The following is a 27,735-nucleotide window of genomic DNA, read 5'->3' as shown; positions in this document are numbered from 1 at the left end:
CTCTCTCTCTCTCTCTCTCTCTCTCTCTCTCTCTCTCTCTCTCTCTCTCTGATAAGTTTAAAGGAGAAAATTGATTTCATTATATTCTGTTTTTATGTATACAAGTTCTTTCAGTATATAAATGTGGTTGTGAATTTATGGTCTCTGGTCAGATACTTGGCATGTGGTGTATTTTGTTTTTAAATTGTTACACATCATGCTATTGACCTTATTTAGCTACACTTGCTCATCTGTTCCCTACGATGGGGTTGTTTTCAAATTTTTATTATTATACATATTGTCAAATGAGCATTTTCTGAATTTGTTTGTTTGGAGAAAGGGTTTTATGTGGGACTGGCTCACCCAGTACCCAGCACTCCCGTGCTCCTTTACCTCCTGAAGACGGTGCTCCAAGCCTGAGGTCCCATATTCAGCTGTTGAGTTACTTCCAGGGCTAATTCCTGGAAGTATGTCACATTTACTCTAGAACTTAAATGTGAGTTTGTGCCAAACTCTGTTTAATTTATTATGGGAATTTGTTATCTTTATTATATATTGTAGATAAGAAGAAAATGGGCAGAAAGAAGTGTATCATGTAGACCTTTTGCATATAAATAATAGCAAAGAGCTGAAATAGTAATAGTTTTTCCTGTTTGCAAGGAGAAAAGGAAGAACAGCAGAGATAACAGGCAGTTCTTAAATAGAAGGACTTTAGCATTCAGTCACATTCTTTGGCCAACTAAGGTTTTATGTTTTTAGAGCAGTGGCTGATACAGGAGTCCATTCTTCATAGGGAAAATCAAGGTGGAAGAAAGAATGCATTGTCCTGATAGAGCATACAGGAGTGCCTACAGTCTCTTGTGGGAAGAATGAAAGTGGGCTTATCATTCCTACAGCCAGAAAGCTGGGCATTTAGATGCATAGTAGGGGGAGAAGACAGAAGTCTCAAATGAAAACACATGCAGCTATTATTCACCCCCCCCCCCCCCCCGCAAGCCCCCTTCTGTTTGAGGTTCAGATAACAGCTGCAGAGAGAGGTGGCTGCTGGCAAAGCTTGAGCATATGCGACACATCTCTCTTGGTGTGGGAGGTACAGGTGAATAAGGGAGAAGTCTGGAATGCTCTTTGTAGTTAGACACTAGAAAGGAGGCATCGATAAAACTGTATTTTTCATGGTTTAATATGGATGCAGATGGCCTTATGGGTTGTTTATAGTATGAATATGTCCTCAGGTGTTGGAGAGAGATAGCCTCACTATCATACACTGAAGCATGAGTAAAGTCAAAAATTACTCCTCCTCCCTCCTTCCTTCCTAGGACCACTACTACTGCTGCTTCTTTCTTCTCCTCCCCCCCCCCAATACACTTTATGATCCAAACTGGGCTAATAAGTACACTGGAATGGTAAGGTTTTAGAAATGGGGTGGGAGGTGGCTTTGCATGAATGTAAGTTTTACCTGTGAGGGAAATTAAAAGATTTAAATTTCCTGGTTGGATGGTGGTGTCACATGCCTTTAATCCCAGCACTTGGGAGACAGAGGCAAGTGGATAGTTCGAGTCCACCCTGGTCTACAAGAGCTAGTTCTGTTTCTGTATAGCTTTTCTTTCCATGTAGGATGTGTGGCTTGCTGGCTGAGTGACTGGCCCCTGATGTCCTCCTCCATCTCTCTCATCCTCAAATCCTTTTTCACCCAGATTTTTTCTCATATTTATCCTCTCTGCCTGTCAGGCCCCCCTATTCTCTCTCCTGCTTTGCTATCAGCTGTTCATCTCTTTATTAGACCGTCAGGTGTTTTAGACAGACATGGTAATGCAACTTCACAGAGTTAAAAAATTACAACATAAAAAAGTAACACACCTTAAAATAATATTCCCCAACACTACAGCTTTAAAAAATATTTGTATCCTTTGGGTGAATGTCTGAATGTATTGACGTGGAGGAAAGAGAGCAAGCTCTCTACTGGATGTGCCAGACAAGAGGCATGCTTCTTCATGACAGCAGGATGGCGTGGACAGAGTTTAAAACTCAGGAACTGTTTGTTTTTATAATTTTCCTCTTAATAGTTTTGTACTGTAACTGAATATGGGTAACTGAAATCCTAACAGGTGAAACTGAGGACAAAGGGACTGGCTGTACATACTGGGAGGAGTCTGGTTTCTAGCACACGGCTTAAAACATGTTACCTGCCTTGGGGATGAGCAGTGTTTCTCCTTTGTGGAGTTTTCGCTTCCCACCTCCTTTCTGTTGTGTATCTGTTGGAGCTGTGTAAGTTACAGCAGTGACTTGACAGTGCCCCACAACCCCATTGTGAAGGCAGCAGCTTGGTCTTTTGGTCAGAGTTGGCACAAAGAAGTGGAACAGATCATAACAAGTGTTCATTCAAATTAAACTGAAGAGTACTGTAGTAACTACAGTTGTTTTCATGTGAACTTCTTACCCTATACTCTAAAAAAATTCAAATAAAGTATAAGTTAATTGCCAAATTTAAAAGTTTAGCCTAAAACATTGTTGCAGAATGGAAAGGATATGAGACGTGAATTCACAGGTACTTCACAACCTCGTGTGTTTAATCATTTAAAGATAAAACATTTGCTTTTTCCTAACCTGCTGAATAACAGATCATGGCTTTTTAAAGAGATTGGCATTTCTTTTGAGGATCTTCTCTCAGAAGTTATCCAGGGCTTACTTAAAACCTTAATATACAGATTTGAACTCTTCCAACTCTAAGCTGGTGATTTTCTTGACATCACAAATGTGTGTAGGTATGTGTGGACAGTGAATTGCTTGCCCTGTAATAGACATGATGGACAGAGAGCTTACAGTGTGATACTCAGCCTCTGAAAGCTCCATTGCTTGGAATCCTTTATACGAGCAAGATCAAAAATAGAGTATGCTGAGCAGATTGGCTCAGAATTTCTTTAGTGCCATTTCAAACCCCAGGAGCCCCAACTGGGATGGTTTTATTTTGAACTGTGTTGTGGATGTATAGTATATATCTACTCTCACTGTATAGACCCATCTAAGCATGTTTTGAAAAGTGGAACTTCAGCCTCAAAGATTGACTCGACTAGCTTTCTTTATTAAAAGATGTAAGACATTGACAGATGGTTTCTAGGGATAATTCTTAGCAATCAAATCTTAATTTCGTTATAGTGGCAGCATATAAAAATGACTGTAGGCATTCATTATTTCATTGCCAATAATAACTAATAATTGCCTGCCAGAAACACACTGTAATAGCACCTGACTTTCCAAGAGCAGATCAGGGCATATTAGGAGGAATGACTCTCAAGCCATTAAGCCATAAGAAAGACTCCATCGTTCTCTCTGGTTTCAAATCTTAACTAAGTCATTTGTGTCTTTGAGATGTAACCTATTTCTGTAATGATATGTCTGAAACACAGGATTCTCATGTGAAAGAAAAAATAAGTTGTGGGGCTGGAAAGATGGCTCAGTGGTTAAGAGCACTGACTGTTCTTACAGAGGTCTGAGGTCAATTCTCACAAACTACTTGGTGGTTCACAACCATCCTGTAATGAGACCTGGTTCCCTCTTCTGGACTGCAGGGATACATGCAGACAGAACACTATATATAATAAATTTTTGTTAAAAAGTTGCATATTATAACTGAAAATATGTAAGAATTTCTTAACCATAAGATTATTATAAGTTACTTTTATGATTGAGGAGGGGGAAAACTCCAGTGGAAATAGTTCTTACACTTGAGATTTAGAATTAATGAAGCTGAGCAGTGTCACAAAACCAGACAATTGCATCTTCAGTGCTACAGCCTATGACTCTTGAGCTCTGCTTGTACCATATTGTTCATAGAACCTGTAGTGGTTCTCATTTGACCTTATCACTCAAAATTACCCATGTGCTTTTTGCCTTCCTTCTCTTAAAACTTCTTTTAAAAAAGGATTGGGAGCTGGGCATGGTCCCACATAGCTCCAGTCTCAGCATTGCAGAGCAGTTCAAGGACAGCCAAGGCTTTTATAGAGAAGCCCTGTCTCAAGAAACAAACAAACAAGGAAGGAAGGGAAGAGAAGGAAAATAAAGTATTAAAACTAGTCTTGCATACTTACAGAATATATGTTTTGGATAAAAAGCATGTAAAAGCATGTGTCTTGTAGTACATTCTAGAGTTTATCTCCTTGTTTGTTTATTTAAGGTCTCATTATGTAGCCTTGCTGACCTAGGCTTCACTGAGATCCACCTGCCTCTGCTTCCTGAGTGCTGGATTAAAGACGTGCGCCAGCATATCTGGCGCACTGTGTATTTTAACAGGCTAAATATTAGTTTGGTTAAATCTACTCATCTATGGCACTTCTCTGGGGCTAAGTATTTCTTATGGCTGTGCACTAGCGTTGAATATTGACTCCATTAAGAACTCTTTTTTTTTTAAAGCTTGGTTATAAATAAATCACTTTTGTGTGCATTTCAGCATATGCAGTAAAATTTTTTACTATAAAAAGCAAGAAAATGTTGACAGAAGCTGTCTTTCTCAAAACATCATTGAAATGTGTGGGTCTTTGTCATTTGCCAGAGGATGCATGGCATTCTGTACATACAGCATAGCATAAGAATCTGTATACAGTAAATCAAATAATCACTTTTTTAAAAAATCCTTTAAAATTATTATAGTTATTACATTCTTCATAGGTAATAAACTGTGACTTGCCAAAAGATGAGTTTTATTATAGTTAAGATTTTTTTTTAAATTTCATTAACTTTCAAGAACATTAAAAAGTAGGACTCATAAAACTCTTAAGCACATATCAGGAAGAATAGATTATTTGAATATTGTTATAATCTGTTAAACTGAATGTACAGTTTAAAGGGTATGTGCACATGTGTAGATATTAGGTAGTTTTATTAAGCCTATAATTTTTGTTCTTAGAAGGCCTTCAGAAATGCTGTTATGAAATCAGAGGTTGCTGAGTCAGAGTAGTCTCCTCAGGATGTGCTACGTGAGCACAGTGAAGGCAGCCCCGGCAGCTGGAGCAGCTGCCCCACATGGTGTATCCTGAGATGGATAGTGAGGATTCATAGTGATCATACTTTGACTTTGATGTCCTGAAGGGAGAGCTTCATCATGGGTCGTCATGCCCCAGAGAAACATGACCATCTTCTGTGTGCATACAGCCCATACACAGAATACACAAGCTCCAGTAAGACATGAGTTCAGTGGACTTGAGATAGTGTTTAATAGCAGAGGATGTGAGTTAAGCTGACCAGCTGTTGTGTCTTTTTTTCTGCTGCAATGGAATGTGGGCTGGTGAGAAGTTTCACACCAATTTTATTTTACACGAAATAATTTTCATTTTATATAAAAATATACATATATATATATATGCACACACAGACACTCATAAAACTTGTGAAATTTGCCTGATTAAAAATCTGTCCTTTCTGAATAAATATAAAATTGACTTTCTTTTGGAACTCTGCTGTTCTCAGTGCTTTCGTCCTTATTCAGGGTCATTAATGCACCCAGGTAAAGCAGTTTCTCAGTGTTGTGAATCATGTGGGCTGCTAAACTCTTACATGTTTATCCACAGCACACAAAACTGCAAAACAAAAAAACTGCTGAAGTTATGACTGATGGTTTGGGCTCTGAAGGGTTGCTCAGAGAGGAGGGTGGGAGAAACTGGATTTCATGACATCCAAGGTTAGAGTGTAAGACCTTAATGAGTTACAGCCTGTGTGTCTGGTTGTTGTGCACCTTGGAGCCAGCTCTCAGTAAATTAAGCCACACCTGGGGATTAGGAGGATTTCAAAGGCCAGTGTGGTCTTCATCGATTATGTAGACTTTCCTACCAGTCCTAGTAAGTGTACATTTCTCAGAGAAGGCAAATGGGTGAAATAATTTCAGTTTGGGGCATCCCAGCCTTTGTATACCAGTAAGTAGTAAAAAAAAAAAAAAGAAAAAAAAACTTTGAGAGGTGGTAGAGAGGCCAGCGAAGGCTTTTTGACTTTGAGTTTGTTTAATTGGACATTCAAAAGGAAACTCTCCAGTATAGACATACAGTATAAAAACAAACATAGCATGTGTAAAAATGTAGACTACACTCACTATGAAAAGATGATGGTATCCTTATTCTTTCCTTTTAACTTTACTTAGTTATATAAGTTATCTAGTCCTTAGCTCAGGATTTAGAAATTGACAATTAAATGATCATAATTAAATTCAGCAATAATGTACTAGTGTAAAATAAAAAATTTTGAAGTGTCAGCCTTGTTAGCTTTAAGTTAATTCCGGCTAATGGTAAGAATATTGATAAAATTGATACTAGTCTCAACAGCTAGAGGGAAAGGTAGAAAACGTGGAACAAATGACCAAGAAAACAATTTCTGCCATTTCAGTGAAGACATTTTTCTCAGAGAGATGGGTGGTATCCATCCATTGACTTGTTAAAAGTGTCATTCTCTTGATATTGTAAAATGGGTAGCTTGAATTCTAGAATAAAATCTAGGACCTTGCTACTGAATGTTCTGTGCAGGTGGTATCTGCAGAAGAATCAAGTGGTCTGTTGGAAATAAAGAGTCTTAAGTGCTACCCCTGACTGGCTAAATCCAAGTTTGCTTTCCTGCCACACTACAGGTAATTCCTGTGTCTTTCAGGTTTGATATAGAGGGTTAGGAACCTTTTGGAAAGAGGGACTTCAATTATATGTAATTAGAAAGTGTTCCTAAACTAGAATTATTGGAGGAAGCAGAGTATTTAAAATGGCATTTAAGACTAACCTAAAGATGCAGTATGCGAGAGACCTTTAGACCTACATTATTGAGAATGTGATCGATGTGCTGGTAAATCTATACGGCTTAGAAAAAGTGTATTTTTTGTATTAGGCTTTATATTTAAGAAAACCCAGGTAAATTTTTAAACACAGGAACATTTCTTAAAGCAGGAAAGCCGTCTCATCTTTTGTTAAAATTGTCGTTAGTTTGCCAGAGAGAACATTGAGCAGATCTGCACTCCAAGCAGAGATTTGCTCTTCTTTCACTTACTGTTCCTCATTTTTTTTTCTCTCCCCATCCCACACTGTTTACCATTGGAAGCTTAAATAAGCATCTGAGGGGCGGGCAAAGTCCTGGGCTTCCTGTGGACTTCAAAAGTATTTAGACTCTGTGCCCAAGTGGATGGCACAGATTTGGAGTTGTTAGGTATATATAATACATGATTTGTAAAAACCTCGATGGAATTTCTACGGATAGGAATTTAAATATATAATTATTGTATCCAGGGTTCAGAGGTTTTAGTCTCTTGATAATCAATTAAGAAGCCTGGTGATACTTGCCTGCAGGCATAGTGTTCACAGACCAAAAGTTCATAGACTGACTTTTACAGTAGAGTTGGTTTCCTTGGACACTTGTGCTGTCATCAACAGCAAGTGTCTGAGCTGCTTCTATGGAGGTCCTGAGGGAAGAAATCTTTGTTGGATTCCTTCTTGTGACTTTAGAATTTTGAACTCTGTAAATTTTAATTCTAATGAATAGCTGGTTAAAATTTAAAGAAACAAAATTCTAACCTCTTTCACTCTGAGTGTGTAGTCTTTGTTGCCAGGCACTGTTGTACAGAAGGGGAGAAAAAATGCTAAGTTTAGGTGACATTTTAACAAGGGGATAAATGCTTTCGGCCTCATTTCCCACTGACATCTGATTTCTTTTTCCCTTTTTCAGCAGCAAATAACGTTCAAACGCTGCTGGATGTTGGGTTATAAAAGAACCAGTATTTACCTCCCACCCTCCAACCACAGTGTAAATATCTGAAAATACTTATATCAGGAGATACAAAATGATCTTCTAAATTTCTCTCATGCATCTGTTAGAATGTAAGAGCTTGCCAAAAATGCATTTCTGAACTCTTGCCGGATCCTGCCATAGCCTGGATTGTGTTGCCACCATCCAGATTTAGTTTTGGAAATAAATGTGGTTAGTTTCCTTTGTGGGGGCTTTCCTAGAGAATCCCAGGGTCAGTTAGATCTCCTGTTGTCAATGTTTGGTGCTAAGACTTTTTTGCTTGGGTCTGGATACATTTTTACAGTATATTATCATGATAGTGTTTCCTTCCCTCAAACGTGAAGTTTATGCCTTACCACTTGGTGTTCCTGGTGAAATAAGACTATTTTAAGGGGCAGTGCTGGAGAGTGAGAATTTCGATTTCCATTTCTGACAGCTGACAAGGACAAGGATGAGTCTACCCATGAGTGTCAACATGCCTTGTGCTGGACTTATCTGGGACTCTGCAGATTCAGGGTGTGCCTCCATCTGTTGTCTGCAGCCCTTGGTGTTTTATGCTGCGTGGACTGCACTGTACCTATGAGATTTTAAGAAGTCCTACCTTCTCTGTGTTAGGCTGTTAATTTATCTAAACACTGTATTCAGAATGTAAAAGATAGCTGCCGAGTGCCTAACTGCAAGGTCACAGTAAGATAGAAGTTCCACATTATGGGCTCTTGCCTTCAGTAGACAGATTTGGGCAGGACTTAATTCCTTTGGACATGTCAGATCATTCCCAAGTCTGAAAAGCAGGAGTTTTGTTTTAGAAATTGCATGACTGGGGGATAATCTGCATATTGGTTTTATTAGAGTTAAGAATAAATTTCCCTTGTGGTACATGTGAACCCCCTGGAATGCACTCTTCTGCAGTGCACTATCATCCCTCCAGCTGTTATTCTCGCTTAGGGAGAGAACTAGCCCCTTAGATGGTGAGCTGAGTTCCCCAAGCTCAGGCCCTAGCCAGTCCGGGTGGGGTAGAAAGTGGAAGACTGTGTGCCTACAATTTCTCTGTTTTAGAAATTGGTCATTTTCCCTTAAAATTCTAAGGTGTGTTTTATGTGTAGGGGGAGTGGTTGTTTGTTTTTTCCCACTGGCAGATGTTGGGATTCAGTAAACCCCCACAGCCTTGAGGATGGTTTCTTTTTTAACAGATTTTGTGTTATGAGGCAACAATAAACTGAAGCATAACTTTATGACTTAAAATCGAAGTTCCCGGGGCTGGAGAGATGGCTCAGAGGTTAAGAGCATTGTCTGCTCTTCCAAGGGTCCTGAGTTCAATCCCCAGCAACCACATGGTGGCTCACAACCATCTGTAATGAGGTCTGGTGCCCTCTTCTGGCCTGCAGGCATACACAGACAGAATATTGTACACATAATAAATAAATATTTAAAAAAAAAATCGAAGTTCCCACCCACCCACTTTACATATCAAACAGTTTATGTCCAGAACCTAGAATTGGACCTAGACCTTATTGCTGTCCTCAGATAAACTGCAGTCTAACAACAAAGTTCTCTTTGCTCCTGGATTGGGAATGACCAGTGTGTTGGGTATGACTAAAGTAAGATTTGACTGTTTTATACTTCTTTAGATTTATAAATAAATTTATAGATTTAAAAAAATAAATTACCCATGTGCATTGTGTCTATATATTATATGTAAGAATCACATGGCTTTGAACTTGACTCTATGTCTTTAAAACATAATTGCCCACTGGAATTCTAAGATAAGTGATCTATGGAAGTCTGTAAAGTCAGCATTAGGTCAGAAACCTGTTCTGATTTTTATTTGTTTTTTACCTGATAACCTTGGACATGTCAATTCTGTGCACTAATATTTTTCTCCTATTAAAAAGAGTGGCCTACATTATTATTTGGGTATCTTAATATTGTGTGGAATGTCGTGTTGAATGGTGGTTTCATAGATCAGGAAGATTGTTGACTAATACTTCAGTAGATGATTGAAGAAGTAAAACTGAAGAAAAATCAGTCAGTGGGCTAGGCGGTGGTGGCGCACACCTTTAATTCCAACACTTGGGAGGCAGAGGCAGGCGGATCTCTGTGAGTTCGAGGCCAGCCTGGTCTATAAGAGCTAGTTCCAGGACAAGCTCCAAAGCTACAGAGAAATCTGTCTTGAAAAACTGAAGAAAAAAAAAAAAGAAAAAGAAAATGGATAAGGAAAACCAACAATAATGTTAATAATAGTTTCTATTAAGGAAATTAGATATTTGTGACCACCAGCCCCAGGATGCTTTTCCTCCTCTGTCCTCCCCCTTTTTCCTCTGACCTCTGTATTGCTACTCAGCTGCTCATTTTGACACTGAATTTCCCTACACTAACCATATTTCCTTACCTGTTCCTTCATGTTACATCAACAATTTCTGGTTCCAGTGTTCAGTTCTAAACTACCATGATAAGTTAGGTTGATGTTTTACAAAGAACTTTGTCACCCCCCACCATCACCATCTCAGCTTAGAACATTTACACCTTCCACCTTGGGTACCCAGAGAATATGTACACTGTATTGTGTGAATCAGTCAGTGTGTACCCTGCCACATTCTTGTTCAGTAAGTTAGGACCCTTTGAAGATAATTAATGACTGAAAGGAATGTCTCTAATGGCGGAAATATGAGTGTCATGTTAAGAGTGTAGAGAAATGGAACTTTGGTGTTTCCCATGCTGTGCTGCTGAGTAACTAGGGGCAGAGCCTGGGGAGGAGGGTGACTGGAGTTCCGATTTGTGATCAGGACTCAGTGTGGGGGGCACTTGAGCTTGTTTCTGAGGTTTGATTGATAGGCCATGTATTACTGATGCCCATGAGGACACAGAAAATAAGACTTGTTATTCCCACGGGGATGTGGGAAGCAACAGTGATGGGATGCTTCTCCTGTATGTGAACAATAAATTGGCTTTTTTTTCCCTCCTGAAACCTTTAAAAGTGCTTTTCATGTGTTTATCTTCTCCTTTGTGAACAAGCAGATATTCATCATGGGTTTTCTGAAATAGCAGAAAGTACTTTTAATTGCTAAGTCATCTCTAGCCCCCTTAATTTATATTTGTAAGGCGTTTGTTTTATTAACAGATGTGGATTTGTACTTAGGACATTTTTGTTAAGCTACTAATAGGAGCCAGTGGTATAATGAAGCGTAGTGGCGCATGCCTTCAGTCTTAGCGCCTTGGAGATAGAGGCAGGTGGATCTCTGTGAATTCGTGGTCAGCCTGGTCTACATAGTGAGAGACACTGTCTTTAAAAAAAAAAAAAAAAAAAAAAAACAAGAAAAAAAAGGAAAACACGGAAAATTTCTATCAGTCGGAAATTTTTTGCTTTTCTCTAATTTTTTATAAATTTTTATAACATTTCCCTTTTCACTGTCAGTAACACAATTACTTTTATATTGATAGTTTTACTCATGTCCAGAAATCAGTTATTAAAATGTGAGTAGATACTGAAAATAATTGTTTGGGATTCTGTGGAATGACCTTAAAGCCACTCTTTTCAGAAGTGAATATTGACCTGTTTTTCTCAGTTAAAAAAATACATAGTTACAGAGAAACCTGGTCTCGGGGAAAAAAAAACCAAAAAATGCATACTTATATTTCATAAGTCATTTTTATTTTTGGTGAACATATAATGTGAAATTTTAAATGTGGAAGAGATGATAAAGTTTCACATTTGATAGTTAGGGTATGTACGGCACTTTGGGGCACACTCATTCAGCATTCAGGAAAGAGATAATTAGTTCTTACCGTGTATTTGGGCAGAGGAGGAGTTGGACAGTGGAGCTTGTGGAGTGCTGTTGCAGTGCAAGCTTTCGTATCCCTGTTGGAGAAATCACATCTTCTTTTCAAGACTTTGGATGGAGAAATTTGGTAAAATATTGGGGCAGCCAAATTTGATATACGAATACACTTTATTGCCTCAAAGGAATCTCCTATTTCATTTTAATAGTGATTTTTGTCTTTATGTAATAAGGTGTTATGGTACAAAAATCTTAATTTGAATGTCAATTAAGGACCCTGAGGCAAAGTAGAAAGGGTGATGGATGCAAGAGAATTGGCCACCCTTTAGTGGCCACTGTGGCTATATTCTACTCGACCTGTTACTTGGGTGGGATATGCAATTCCATTTTTCTACTAGAGATTCCAGACCCTAGAGTGTTAAGTATAGAGGAATAACACTGGCAAGAGCCGTTAGAATGCCAGCCTCAGTTATCTCTGTAGTGTGATTACAGATGTTTCTCAGTTATCTCTGTAGTGTGATTACGGACGTTTCTCTCATTTCTACTTTTACATATTTTTATATTTTATTCAGTTATACTTTGGGTTTTTTTTTTGAAACAAAGAAATAAAAAGTATGATTGAGAGCAAGCAAGCTGCATATAGTGCTCACCAATATGTGTTGGGCATTGTTAAATACATTACACAATCCTTAAAGTACAGCTTTGGGTTACATGAAGAGTCTGTGTTTGATGTTTCATTCACTGTCACTGGTGTTTTCAGTGGGGAGCAGTTACTCTCTAACACTTCTGCTGACGATATTTTCCACATGGTGAGTCTCTCTATCTCAGTCTTGCTGACTGAAGTCCATCTCCTTTAATGAATATCTCAAATGTCACCTTTCTTTGGACTGCTCATCACTCCAGTAAGCCTTCAGCATAAATGTTACCTGCATTCCTATTTCAAACATTTTAAATACAGTACTTAATGCTTTTTGCAGTAGTGTTGCCTTCTTCTTGCCTTTGTTGTTTGTTTTTTTACCCAGGTGCTTCAGAATAGAAATTACCTGAATCATTTGCTTTAAACTGTGTTAGGGGCTCTCCCCGCTTCAGGAGGCATTTCTTGTTTACCTTGTGGAGTATAGGGATAGTAGAATTTCTTTGTTTCCTTGATTTTCATACATGTATAGTTTTTCTCCATAGAATGCCTTGGATGTTTTTTAAAATTACATTGTTTAGTTGGAAAATACCATAGATCATTTAACCTTCTCCTTTTTATCAATACAATGACTAAACCAAGACTGATGATATGGACTTAACTTTATTTGATGTTAATAGGAGAGGGAAAAATTCCATATTAATCCATTTAATATTATACCTGTACTCTTGATCCTTAGTTAACCGTACTTTGTAGTTTCCTTTGTTAAAGAAAAAATTATTAATTATGATGTATGCCCAATCTCATTATCAACTGGGGAAATGCAAATTAAAACAAAACTTAGATAATTTCCAACTATTATATTGAGAAGTTAAAATGTCTGGCAATACCAGCTATTTGTGAGAACTGAATGGGCTCTGCTGCTGGTGGGGGTGGAAATTAATGAGCCGTTCCATGATCAGTGTGACAGTGTTTGGTAAAGGGAGCATTCATTTGGTTTGGCTTAGTGTTCCTAAGTGCATATCTCAGAAATGCTTTTATACACAAGGCCAGTATAAGAATATTCATAGTAGTAGGATTTGTATTAATGGAAAAGTTTGAAACAAACTGTCTAGCAGCAGGTGAATTTATTATTTGTAGACTGAATTCCATGTAGCTTGCCCACATGTACTGTATCTTAGAAACATGACTGAAAGTTTCTTGAATGATGCATATGTACTGCACCATAGTTTAGAAACATGCAAGATCATGCTTTGTGGCTGCCTGTCTGTGGATTCTTGCTATTAGAACTAGGTACGGCCAGATTTTGGAATGCAGGTCCTGACATAGATTTTCAGGATAGCAGTTCTCTCTGGAAAGGAGAAGGGAATAGGACTGAAGGATGCATACGTAGTCTTCAATTGACCTAGCTGTCCTTCCCTTTTGAGACACGAAAATAGAGTGAGGTACTGAGACTGAACAAAGCTGGATGGGAGGTGCAGATGTTATGCTTTTTCCCATAATACGATTGAGTAACTGTGGCTCTTTATGTTGTAAGGGGCCAAAGATTCAGTCGTCAGTAGTATATAGAACAGAGAATGGTAACTGTGAAGCCGAAGGCAGTGGTTCAAAACTTAGATTTTTAGATTCAAATCCTAGCTGTGCACAATACACCTACTGACTCTGAGCCGTGTTGGGCTCACCCTTGAAATAGTAATTATACTAACCTAGGATGTGTCAGGAGATTTGAAATGGAGAGAGGTATGCTAAAAGTGGTGAGCACCCAGTGTGCTAGAGTTTTACTCAGGCTATAGCTGATGGCCTTAGGTGATTTTAATTTCTAGGTGCGAATTGCTATGCTAATGAAGGGGGTGGTGTGTTCACACGGACACACATCCATCCCATGTTTTTAGTCTGATTACATAAGTAAATATTTTTAAAATACAGAACCCATTCCCACTCAGAGAACATATTTGTGTTCTGTACTCAGATTTACCTCTGATTCAATTAGAATTAAAATCTTACAAAATAACATTAAAGTTAACTTCATTACTGTGCTTTCCTAAACACTGCCCCCCCCCCCCCAAAAAAGAAACACTGCTTTAAAAATAAATGAGTTACAATCTTCATCAACTATTTTTAGTGGGCTGGTCTGGTACACAGGCTAATTTATGTCACCTTGACACAAACATCAATTGAAGAAATGTTCCCAGATTAGCAGGAGGATAAGCCTGTGGTATATTTTTCTTGATTAATGATTGATATAGGAGGGCCCAGTTCTGTATGAGCAGTGCTGCTGCTGAGCTAGTGGTTCTGGGTGCTGTAAGAAAGCAGACTGAGCAAGCCATGGGCAGCAACCAGTAACCAGTGTTTCTCCATGGCCTCTGCGTCTGATTCTGCCTCCAGGTTCCTGCCTTGCATTCCTGTCCTTTCTTCCCTGGTAACGAACTACAAGTCATAAGCTGAAACAAACCCTTTCTTCAAGTTGATTTTGGTCAGTGTTTTATTATAGCAATAGAAACCCTAAGTGAGGCATCCAGTGAAGATTATGAATTAAGAAACAAAACTGGTGTAGGTACAAGAAATGAAATGGTGTTTCATGGACGGAGAAAACATGATGATTTTCAGTACAGGATCACAGTGTCTTCTGAAACCTTGTTTGCATGAGGTTCAGGCAGGAGTGAGGCAGGTAGGGCTGTTACTGTTGCTGTTTTCTCCTTGTCTTGTCCCTCTCATTTCTAACATGACATTGCTTGCCTTCTGATGAGATCCAGCCAGTTTGGCTGGATGTGAGTACACTCCATCTGGTTTCATTTTTTTAAAAAAAGATTTCTATGTATCTCTGTGTGTGTCTGTACCATTTGAGTTCAGGGTCACAGAGGCCATCAGAGGACGTCAGATCCACTGGAACTGAAGTTACAGCAGGGGGTTGATTGTAAGCCTCCTGATGTGGCTACTGGGAAGTGAACTCAGGTCTAGAAGAGCAGTACATGCTCTTAACTGTTGAGCCGTCACTTCTAGCCCTTGACATTTCATTTTAAAAGTTCTCCCCAGAGAAGGAATTGTAGGAATTTAAAACTATGGTGTTTGACAGCCAAGGGTGGTGAAGATCTGAGCCCCGCTGGGTGGTAGGAATGCAGCAGTGTCTTCATCCTTCCTTTCACTGAACTGATCCAAACCCGTGTCCCTAAGGAGACTCACAACTTGAGGCTGATGTCTTGGGGGGCGGGGTGAGTGGTAGGTGTGTGTAGGGGTATTTTTCATACACAGTAGGAAGAACCAGATTAAGCAGGTCTTCACATGGGTGTTTGGCATTCAGTTAGAAACACTGCTTTTCTGTTTCACAATGATTTCAGCTGGTATTTGAAGCTAGTTATTAGTGTGTCTCGTGAGCCATGAGTTCCTGAGCTAGCTCAGTGTTTTTAAAATGAAATCGGAAAGCTTGATTTGCTTAGTTTCACTAAACTACTGCTCACATATATTTAATGGCACTTTTGTGGAGACTGTCTTTTCGTTTTGTGAGCATTAAACTGTAAACTGTTCTGAAAATACAGCTTTAGAATTTCTGTATTTGATGTTTGGAAGATTGGATGAAGGAGATACCTGTTGTTTGTGTCCTTCTGGAGAGAGATATTTCTTCTCATTTAAACAAATAAAACCAGTTATTTTTTCCCCCCAGGGTTTTATAACCTTTATGTTTTACTTTTCAGACTAAGATTTGGGCCTCTTTAATTCATATATATAATATATATATTCATATATATATGAATATATATATTATATATAAACTATTCATATATATTATATATAAACTATTTCTTCAAATTATAGAAAATGATTTCCATATCAACTCTTTTGGATCTTTATTTTTGAATTTTGTTCTCTCCTTCCAACTACTTAATTCTCTTTTCCCCTTACAGTGTATTTTACTTACAGTGTATTTTCCTGGGAAACAGTGTGTGGACTCTCTCCTGTGCAGACATCAGGAACTGCACTGTTAATGCCCAAGAAGCCACTTTGTTAGTACAGCATGAGTCTTAGCAGGTTAAATGTGGTTTCAAAATGACGTAGGTTTTCATATTTCTATGTTTTTCTGTACCTTGTGCAGGGAAATACAAAGACCCCCAAGCCTGTCCTTAATTGTGGAGTGACCCATGTGGCACAGACATTAGATAAAGACAGAGAAATAGTCAGGCTTTGCTAGTCAACTGTTATATGCAGTGGAAATGTGAATGTATATAGGCTTCTTGTTTTCCTACTTGTATAATGAGGATAATTGTACCTACCTCCAGGGCTATGGAAATAGCAAGATAATATATATGTTGCCTGTATTTTTAGAGTCAGGGTGTAATTTGTGATCCATTACCTATCAGTTCTCTTTCCTTCCTGTAACCTCAACAGAAATTGGAAAAACAATTTAGACAGTAGAATAAGTTGATGATAAAAGTGTGTTCCAAATTATCTCATAAAATTCAGTGCTTACATGACACTGTGATAATAACAAAGAAATCTCTACAATGTCATCGATGGTGTTGTTTATAGTTGAGTAGTAGACCTGTTTTCCAGAGTGAAGAACTCTGTTATTAAGGTAAGAGAACCAGTCAGTGGCATGTGAAAAAAATGGTGGGTGGGGTTCTTTTTTAAAGGAAATTTAACAGGCGCCTCTTCTCACATTGCCCCTTTGCCCATTACAGCTGCATATCGTGCAGATTGCTGCAGGTCTTCTTGCCAAATGAGTTTTGTATCTCTAAGTTAATTTTCTGCCAGAACCACTTGGGGCTGATGACTGGTGTTTGTTTAGCCATTAAGCACACTGCCAGGATGTGTCCACTTCTTTCCACCTCTCCCATTAAACAGCTGTCACAGATTTGCAGACCGTCCCCCTTACTCTGCAATAATTATAGTGAGCCATAGGGTACGATGTAGGATGACCTGTGAAGGAGCTGGTCAAGTTGTCGTAGATGGCACAGAAGGGAAATGTAAGTCCTGTCACCAGATGGGTCAGATTTATTAGTTTTTACCTATATAACTAGAAAAGATAGGGAAGGAATTGAATTGTTTAAATTCTGGGTCTTGGTTAACCTTTCCACAACTTCCGAGTAGTGATATTCAGCAGTTCTGAGCAGCACATATTGGAGGAGTCTTCGGTTAGAAGCTCTCATTAAAGTTGTGTGTAGCACCCTGCTGAGCTTTACAATTGGTTTTGAAATGAAAATCTGTTAGATTAGAGCAAATATTATCCTAGCTGTGGTGATAAGTAGTGTGGAGAAGATTAATGGTTTGTGAAAGCCAGTGAGCATTAAGTCTGCTGCTTCAGTGCCCTGTTTGAAAAGGTTGAGGTGAGAGAGGTATCAGAGAAGGGGGAATGATAGTGATTCCACAGAGCCTGTCCCTTGATAAACCCAAGGCAGCTTTAAATTTCAATTATACCCTCAAGGGTAAAGTAGACCCTGGCAGGAAACCGCCTCCTTAAATGACATTGAAGAATCTGACTTCTGCTTTCCTGTCTGTAGTGTACTTTTTCCCTTTTCTGTTCCTCAGGTAGGTTGTGGTTCTGTGATGTGCCTTTAGGAGCAGACATGTGAGGATGCAGGATGCATGGGTGAAACATGACCAGCAGCAGGGGTAAAACCTCACTTCTCACCCATTGCACACACTACATTGAAGGTCAGGTTGAATGGTGATGGGGATGCCATGTCACCTAGATTTCACTCCGAAGAGCAGAGAGTTTGAAAGATTTCTGAAGAGTCAGGTTATTGTCTCAGGAATTGTTAGTGAAGTGGAGTCAGGATAAATGTCATTAGAAATGAGATGAACACTTGATAACTTCTGTTTCAGGAAGGTCATCTGCGGGACAAAGATGAGGATAGTAGCTCCCACTGATTGATTCTGATTGAAAGACAGATTAGACCTTAAATAAAACTTAGTTGGTTCTAGGATTAGGTTAAACAAAAGAGGGTATTTTTAAGGATACACTTGATTATCTTAGAGATTTTTAGTTGCTCACTGTGACTTTTAAGAGAACACCAAACAATTGGAGCTGCAGATATACAAGCACAAAGAAAGCAGCACAGGGGACCCTCAGACACATGGCACACACAGGGCACTGTCCTTGCTGTGCACTGTGTCCTTCCTTTAATCTTGGTACAGCCAGAGAAATGGTGACTCCTCACAGATTGTATAAATGTCACAAACATTAAGAGTCTCAAAGGAGAACATGCGGAACAATTTTGAATTCTGTATGATACTTTTTACTGGTTTCTAATGTAATTTTCTATCCCCTACAGGAATTACAACCATTGTCAGCTTTAAAAAGCATCATTTACCCTTCTCCTTTAAAAAGACCACAGTGTAGGAAATTGTGAGAATTTCTTGTCTTAGACATTCATTCTCACAGTTTATTACTTTTTAAAATTAGTTTTGTTTTTTTTAGTGATTTGAATCTTAGACTGAGGACAAATGTGTATTCTAAGAGGCTGTTTCTGACATGGGAATTTGAGTTTTCTTCATTCCCAAATATCACATTTTGCTTAGATATAATCCAATATATTCATGGATTATACAGGCTAGAATCAGATCCATGCATCATTTTAAGTTTGATAAAAAGTACTACATTATTTGTAGCATTTTCTAAATAACATTTTTGCTCAGATTAAAATTCTCTCCTGATTATACATATTTAATGGTTGCTTTATGTCTGAACAATGTAATGAAATAGAATAGAATGGAGATTAAGTTTTAATATGTTTCATTTTGACCTTTCTTGGTTTTCGGACATTGATGCATGGGGTTATGCACATACAGCAAGGTTCCTTTTCTTTGTTGAACTGTGAGTTACGGTGTGCTGCAGCAGGCCAGTGAGAGCTAAAGATCTGTTAGTCTGGGTGACATCTTCAAATATTACATCGTCAACCTCATTATGTTTGTTTACAGTCTCATTGTCAAACAGATAATCACAGTCTAGGCATTTTTTTTATAACTTGTTTTTAGCAAAGATTCCTTCCTTCTGCTGCTCTAATTCTGCTTATTCAGACCTGGTTTCTAAGCAACCAAGATGATACATGGCTGGGAATGTATATCTAGTATTCTAGCGATTGTATAGCTTAGCTTTGAAACCTATAAAATCCACTGTCTTTGCAAAAGGTTGTGCCCACATTCTTGGTTATCAATAACTATGTTTTGAGGAATCATTTTGAGTTTACATTGCTTATTAGTATGTAGGAATTTCTTGTTAACATAATTCTCTTTTTATAAAGTATACAGATTTTCTTTCTAACAGTGTAAATGGTTTGGTAAAACAAGTTGGTAATATAAGTATATAGAAGATGTCGGTTCTACTACCACAGACCCATGCTAAATTTTGAAATGCTGGTGTGTAGTTCTTCTCCGTAGTGAAAACAATCATTTACTGAAAATTACTAAACAAAACAAAGTCTTTGGCAATTGTTCTAAGGACAGGCAGCAAATGGAGAAATTTTCAATCAAGAAAGCTATTAAAATGTTTATGAGGACAGCAAGAGCCTAGGTATCTGAACTGTAGCCTCCTCTCACCCAGCTCCAGGCTATGGAAGGTCTGTGCAGGTGAATGTATAGCTACACTGGACTCTTTCTTTCCTGACTAACTCTGAGTCTAGGAATACCACTGCACAGGCCTGTAGCATCTCTTTTCCGTTTTTAGCTCCACACTATGTGTGCCCTATTCTGGACTGGTGTAGACTCCTGCTAAGAGGAATGGGACTTTTTTGACTTTGGTGCTTGCCACAGGACCATACTGTGTCCTACAACAAACAGACTGAAAGTATGTGGGCACCTGATTGCCAAGGAAGAAGCAGACAACAGAAATGGTCTTGAGAATAGTGCATATGTGCCACACTTAAAACAAGCGTCAGTTATAATTGTTTTAAAGTGATATATTTATAAATAAGTTTTAAAGAAGGTTTGGTTAGTGATTTATGAATACAGAACATCAATAACAAGATTATTAAAATGAGCCAAATAAAAATTGAGACTCCAGAAACTAAGTTACTATGAAAACTTTAAAATCAAAAATTAATAAACTGTCTCATAAGGTGTCCAAGAACTGTAAAATCAGAATTGATCTTCTTTATAATGAATTATAACTTTATCTTTCTTGGATAGGCATATTCCATTTTTTCCCATTTAGCTGTATGTATTGTATGTCAGACTAAGTCTTTTCAGAGCTTTTAAAAATACAATATTCTTAAGTAAGGAGAAGACTTCATATTCTGAGTGTACAATGTCCTGCTCATTTCTTTTCTTTGTGCTCAGTTTTCAGTGAACAAAAAAACATAAGTAGCCCGGGACCATTTCTACCCTAAATGTTTGTAAGGTTTAATGTGTAATCAAACACAACATAAAATATCAGGGACCAAGAGGGAAGTATTTTTGGTGTTGTCTGAATAACAAGCCTTGGTGGAGTGCTCATGTTATAACTCTCCAGTATCGGACACAGCTGGTGATCTGGACTCTGTCAGTTTTGGGGGTTATGCTTCCACCCCTCTGGATGTCATCTAAATGCTATTAAAAAAAAAACAAAAAAACAAATTGCAACGTGTGTCATTCTTAGCAGAGTGAGTACAGTTGTTGTACTCCAGCCAGTTGAAGAGGATGAGCATACCCACAGTGCTGGAGGAAACTATGAACATACCTTAAAGGCCAGCAATACTCTGCCCTACTGTAGTGCACAGATTGTACCAAGCATGTTTATTGTAAAAACAGCAAACAGGCCCTGCTTCTCTGAGCTGATTCAGTATTCATTTGTCCTCAGGAATTTAGAGTAATTTAGTGAAATCTACAGTTAATAAAATTATATTTTTGTTTTAAGAATATTGTGATGTGATTGTTTAACAAGTATCCTAACCACCATCCATACGGTTTCAAAGGTAGATACTTGGGTAAGTTCTTGAGATTTTTAAAAAAAGTTTATGTGCATAGGTTATTTGTCTACATTTTGTCTGTACACCATGAGTATGCCAGAAGAGGTTATCTGATCATTTTTGAGACTGGAATTACAGTTGTAAGCAGCCATGTAGGTTCTGGTAATCAAACCTAGGTTCTCTGAAACAGAAACCAGTACTCCTAACTGCTGAGCAGTCTGTCCAGGCCCCCTGAAAAACTTTTGATACATATTTTTCCATGGTCTAGGTTGACAGTGAAGTTGGATGATACTGATTGAAACAATATAGTAGGCAGGTAAAAGATATATCACTTTTGTGTTGGTAAATGAAACATCTATATCCAGACCATTGTCACACTTTGATTACAATGGACCCAGATAGGATTCCCACAAGGGACTTAAGCTTCTGCTGACACTTCTCTGTGAACTCTTTTAAGAATCACATCCTTTAAGAATCACTTTTCCTTGGGGATGCATGTGCAGCTTGTTCTTCTAGTTGTTCTGGTGACTAACCCTATGCCTGGCAAATGGACTAGGTGTGGTAGCATGTTGTTGGTAGTTTTACTCCTTTTACCCTTTACTTCTTTGTCTTTTGGTGGGGGCAGTGCCGCCACCCAGCTTCCAAATAAATCACATGGGGGCTTACTGTTACTCATAAATGCCCGTTCTTAGCTCGTCTTGTTTCTAGCCACTTTGTCCTAGCTTAAATTATCCCATCTACCTTTTGCCTCTGGGCTTCTATCTTTCTCTATTTCTGGATACCTTTCTTTATGTCATTCTCCATGGCTTGCTGTGTAACTGGCCCTTGGTGTTCTCCTCTTTTGTTTCTCTTGTTCCTTCATCTCTCTTCCTAGATTTCTCCTGTTTGTTCTCTCTGCCTGCCAACCCCGCCTGTCTTTTCTCCTGCCTCGCTATTGGCTATTTAGCTCTTTATTAAATTAGATCATCAGGTGTTTTAGACAGGCAGAGAGTCATGGCTTCACAGAGTTAAACAAATGCCATGTAAAAGAATGCAACACATCTTTGCATCATTTAAACAAATGTTCCTGAGCATAAACAAACGTTAAAAGAGTTGAGTGACAGGCTATTACGCAGTTATTTAAACACACATGATTTCGTTGTTGTTTAAGACAGAGTCTTAACTATCTAACAGTGGCTGGCCTGAAACTCAGGCTGGCCCTTGAGTGCTGGGATTAAAGACACCTACTGTTGTAGAATATTGTTACAAGATGTAGCACAAGATAAAGAAAAGATTCTGACACAGAAATGCTTACCATAGTCTAATCATCAGGGTTACTGCAAACTGACATCTGTGTGTTCCAGGGTTCAGAGCAAAACCAAACAGTTCAGTGATGTGACCATCGTATGAACTCTAAAGTAGGTAGATTACTAGTGGACATAGTTTGTAGGAACAGCCAACAAATGGTGTGTTTCACGTGGCTATTTATTCCATCTCTTGTTAGAACCAGGGGCCTTGCATGTGAAAGTTAAGGACTCGTGGTGAGGGCTGAAATGCACCTTACTTTTTCCTGGGACAGAATTACTGTTAAGCACTGTATGTCTGATATAAGATTTAAGCTATTGGGCTGCATTGAGTTGGAGCTAAACATCCCGAGAGTTCAGCCTGCACAGAACACAGTCAGTCACACTGTTGACACTAAGTGGAGGTCACCTGTGTTACACACCACCAATATTTTAAAGATAATTTCAGATGTATAGCATCTACCTTTCCTTTCCTATCCAGAGTGCATTATCCACACTTGATGATAAAAAAGTATAGTCCCAAATATATTAGTTTAACCAAATTTCACTTGTTTTAACTGAAATTTAGATAAATCAGATTGGATCATGTGACTAGATATAAGGGACTTAATATCTAAAGATACCTAACAGAATAAAGACATCTAATAGTCTGTAGGTGGAGTTTTTTGTTGGGACCACTGGCTCCCAAATATCCACTCAGAGTCTTAATGTTAATTATAAATGATTGATAGCTCAGGCTTATTACTAACTAGCTCTTACAACATAAATTAATCCATTTTTATTAATCTACATTGTGCCACATGTCATTACCTCTCTTCATCTTGAACCTCCTGTTTTCTCTCTGTGTCTGACGTGCAACCCCTCTAACTTCGTTCTTTTTCTTCCCATTGTGCTTAGTCTGGTTTTCCCACCTAACCTTATTCTGTCCAGCTATTGGCTAGTCAGCTTCTTTATTAAACCAATCACAATGGCATATATTCACACAATGTAAAGGGATAGTCTCCACTTCCCCCTTTTTTGTCTAATTAAAAAGGAAGGCATTAACTTTATTGTAAAATTCTATACAATAAAAAGTTATTAAGATTTATAGTTACATATTCAATCCATTTTATTTGACAAACTTAGAGAAAATATTATTTATCTTATCTTTGTAAGTTTAAATTTTTGTGTGTTCTGGTTTTTTTTGAGACAGGGTTTCTTTGTAGCTTTGGAACCTGTCCTGGAACTTGCTCTGTAGACCAGGCTAGCCTCGAACTCACAGAGGCTGATCTCTGCCTCCCGAGTGCTGGGACTAAAGATGTGTGCCACCACCACCTGACCTAAATTTTTTCTGTTTATGTATTTTTGTAGGTATGAGTGCTCTGTCTGCATATATGCCTACATTCCAGAAAAAGACATCAGATTTTTTTAATAGATGACTGTGAGTCACTATGTGCTTCCTGGGAATTGAAACTCAGAACCTATGGAAAAGCAGTCAGTGTTCCTCATCACTGAGCCATCTCCCCAGCCTGAGTTTACAGTTTTATACCTAATTTACCTTTTCTTTTCATAAGTAAGGAAAACTTAAAGTCTAATTATTTAGTCTTTAACTTTATCAAAGACCCTAGAAGGTTGAAATGTTATCTAACAACAGGGACATCTGACTGCCTGGATAGTCAGTCCAGACTTCTTCTGTATTGTTGGGGGTGTCCGTCTTTGTCCTATAGACCTAGAATATCTGATGGACAGATGCCCTACCTTGTCTGGGCAATGTTTAGCAGTTTCTTTCGTTTGCATCCTGCTGGTTCAATTTGGGCAGTATACTGTCAGCAATTGAACCAAGGGCACTTTCTCTCTTCAGATGGCTAGCTTTGTCTTAAATAAAGTAAACTCCACACCAAATTTCCTCAGTGCCTTTTACTGAGAATTCTGGGAGTCAGGCTCTGATCACCAGACTTGACTGGCAACACTACCTACTGAGCCTTCTCACCCTCCCCACAACTGTTCTCTTGAGGGGGCATTTCCCTTTTTAGCCATGCTTGTAGAGGCAAACGGGGTTGGAAGGCATTCAAGGGTTTAGGTACAAAACTGATATAGAAATTTGGACTTTATTGGGAGTTTTATTATTTTTTTCTCACGATCATTCTTATTGCTTTGTGGAGAATAGGTTACAGTGACCCAGAGATTTCTGCTAAGTTGAACTGATGGAATCTGGCAGGTGAGACATTAGGCTGGAGTGGTAGTAGAGAGGTGTGTGTGGTCAAGTTTCATCAGTTGTGAATGATGATGCCTGCTGGGACTTGAGATGGAGAGTCAAGGAAGGGAGTGTTCGCCAGGCGTCTGTATTCAGCCTCTAGGTGAATGCTATTGCTAGTGCTGTGAGACAGTAGGAAGAGCAGTAAACAGAGGTTTAGTTCCTGAGAAAGTACACAGGTAGAACCTGCTGCATCTTATGTTGCTTGTTCTGGAAACCTGACTGGGACAGTGAAGGAATGAAGACATGACAGTTTAAGAAACAACAGACATGTAGACAGGAACCTGGGGTTGAGTGGACTATGCTTCCTCAGATAGAGGGCACCTACTACATCTTCTGGATACTCAGAACCCAGTGTTTTCTTAAGTATAGCGCGACAAGGAGGGGTTATTTGGTCTGGGTCTATAGGGAGGCAGTCTCAAGTTGCAGTTACCTGGGAGGAAGAAAGAAGCCGCAGTTGCTAGTTCTCACATATAAGTCAGTCTTTTTGGACTAGAGGAAAGCTTTGCTCTCAGCTCTGAGCATGATCAGGGTTGGAGGCAATGGGCTTTTTTTACATGGCCATGCCCATGTCAACAATACATAAGTTATATATATACTTCACACAATGCTTCATCTGGTCCTCACAAAGACCACAAGGAGTCATTTATCAATATTAGTCGACATCTGTCAGTTGGTCTCTCTCTCTCTCTCTCTCTCTCTCTCTCTCTCTCTCTCTCTCTCTCTCTCTCTGTGTGTGTGTGTGTGTGTATGTGTGTTTCTGTCTCTTTTCCCCTTCTTTCTCTCTGTGCGTGGGTTTGGATTTGTAGGATGTGTTTAAGCTCGCAAAAAGCAAAACAGTTTCTTTTAGTCTATTGTGAGGTCCACAGTCTTTGTAAGAACCAGAGAAACTAATCAGCATGAAAAGATAAGAATCTGGTCCACAATTTCCCACTTCATGATTAACAAAGCCAGAAGAGATGATTCATGAAAGTTTAAAAGAGCCCAGTCTCAGTGAGATCTGTTTTCTCTTTAAACTATATAGTTTAAAGGTGACTGACTACATTGCAAGGTTTTGTAACTAAGTTTATTCATGCTTAACTCTTGCTTAAACTAGTTTTTGCTTAGGCCATTAACCCAGGGTAACATCTAACTCCTAGAATTTTATTAAGATTTTAATCGGAAGACTAAAAGTTTAATTTATGAATTGACTGGCTCATGGTTTTATAGCTTTTTAAAGTAGACACCCAAGTTGGTAGAGGGTGAGGGGCTCTGGTCTCTGATAGATACTGAGAAGGCAGGAGGAAGCTCAGAACTCTGCTCTATTAAAGAAGTTTTTATGTTGTTCTTGCAGGAACCAAACTTTGGAGATAACAGGAAATGAATTTTTATTTGTAAGTGGGTTGAGACAAAACTCTTGACAACATTTTACCTTTAACTGCCTGCTTGAAACATGAAGTACTTTATGGTATGAAATAACCAAATAAAACCTTGCAGTGGGAATAGGAAGTTGGAATCTGCGCTGAAGGACGATTAGGCTTTTGAGACTGGAAAGGAAATGTGGGGATGTGTTGAATCCCTTTTATAAGCTCTAAGTGTCCGGTTCCTTTAGTTACAGTACTGCTGTAGAGGGCAAGCACAGACAGGAATCAGTAACTTGTAGCCTAAAGCCCAGCTCCAGCCCTTACTTGTAGCTGCCCATCCCTACCATGTCCCACTGTATCAGGAGAATGAATCAGAACTCCTGGCAGGAGCCACACTTTGCTTGGTGTCTCTCATAGATATCCATCTGCCATGATGTATAAACCCAGTTTTAGTGTCTACAGAGATGATATAGAAGCTTTGGTACAGCAAGCCAGATCACCCCACTGAGTAAATGGAATGATGGAGTGATCGACTCTGTTGATGATGGAAATAGAAACTCATGGTCTCTGAACATTTGAGTGTAAAAATGCTAGCCCACTAGGAACTGAGAGCACTTACAAAGGTTCACAGTAGTAAATGGTAGGTATTTTAAATGTGACCCAATAGTGGCATTTTGGTTTAGATTTACTTATTGTGTATGGGTGTGTTTATAACTCACATGGTTATAAACACACAAGAAGCAATGTCTTATAGCTGTTTTATTTAAGTCCAGTTTATTTAGTTGAACATCTAATAAAATGACACCTTTTAAAAGAATTATGTAAAGGTCATTTTTTAAAAAGAATTTTATTGAATGTTTAAAATGGGACAGGAGGCATTGTTTTGCTGAGACTTCTGCCGTTGTATATCTTTGTCCAAGGGTTTGTTCAGGTTCTCTCCTCCATCCTCCTCAATGCTTGTACATAACTTACACATGCACAAATTTAGCCTTTTATTTTGAACTTTGGATTTTCTCAAGTGATTTCTCATCAGAGAATTTCCATCTTGCTGGTCAGTGACAAAAAGTACCGTGATTTTTACTCATAGGTATGGTTGACTGTGCCATGAGAATCTGCTGTTGTATGTCAAGTCTTTAAAAGCAATTTTCCTTTTTTCTCATCTGATCTCCTCTCGGGTACCCTCCATGTTTAGAGAGTGAGAATGGCTGGATATGAGCAGCACCGATAAAGTGGTTTAACTGGTAGATTTAGACTTTTGAGTGTTCCATTAACAGTACCAGTAAACCATGGAAGTTATCCTGATTATTTTCTCGTATACTATAGTGGATTTGTTTTGGAGTTTTCTATCTTTCCCGTTTATTTCAGAATTTTAGAACTTTTAGTCCCTGATCAGAACAAGCAGCTGTTTGTGGACCTTTCATTCTTTCTGCTTTTGAGGAAGAGCTCTAGAAAGCAGTCTCTTGGCCTCATTTGACTTTTTCCTTCACTTCTTACCTCACTCTGCCCCTTCACCTTCTGAGTAAACTTGTGGGCTTCTTGAGTCCCCTTGTTCCAGCCCTGCTTTCTCCTGGTGTTAGTCAGAGAGTAGGTACTGGCTGAAAAGAAAGAGCCCAGTGATGCTTTGAGGCAGGCATGGAGCAAACAGGAAGAATGACCTTAACAAGTGGGACAGGTTCTTATGCTTCAATAAGTTTGTATCTGTTTTGGGGAATTGAGGAATGTACTAGAGTCTGTCTTTTTGGGCCTTATAACATTCCCAGTTGTGTGGTACACAGTCATAGGAAAGACACAGGAATCTTTGATATAGGAATACTAATGAAATGGCATAAAAATCTTTTTATACTTTATACTGTAAGATATAAAGGGCA

General features: G+C 38.6%; 1 protein-coding gene across 1 annotated transcript in view; it reads left to right on the top strand.

Annotated features, from left to right (window-relative positions):
- Zfand3 (zinc finger AN1-type containing 3) overlaps positions 1 to 27,735 on the top strand; it is a 200,541-nt gene that overhangs the window by 96,503 nt on the left and 76,303 nt on the right. The window lies entirely within an intron of this gene.

This window comes from Chionomys nivalis, chromosome 19 (assembly GCF_950005125.1).
Source record: "Chionomys nivalis chromosome 19, mChiNiv1.1, whole genome shotgun sequence".
In the NCBI taxonomy this organism is placed as follows: Eukaryota; Metazoa; Chordata; class Mammalia; order Rodentia; family Cricetidae; genus Chionomys; species Chionomys nivalis.
The sequence above is the reverse complement of the archived record's forward strand: the minus strand, read 5'-3'. Positions and strand labels throughout refer to the sequence as shown.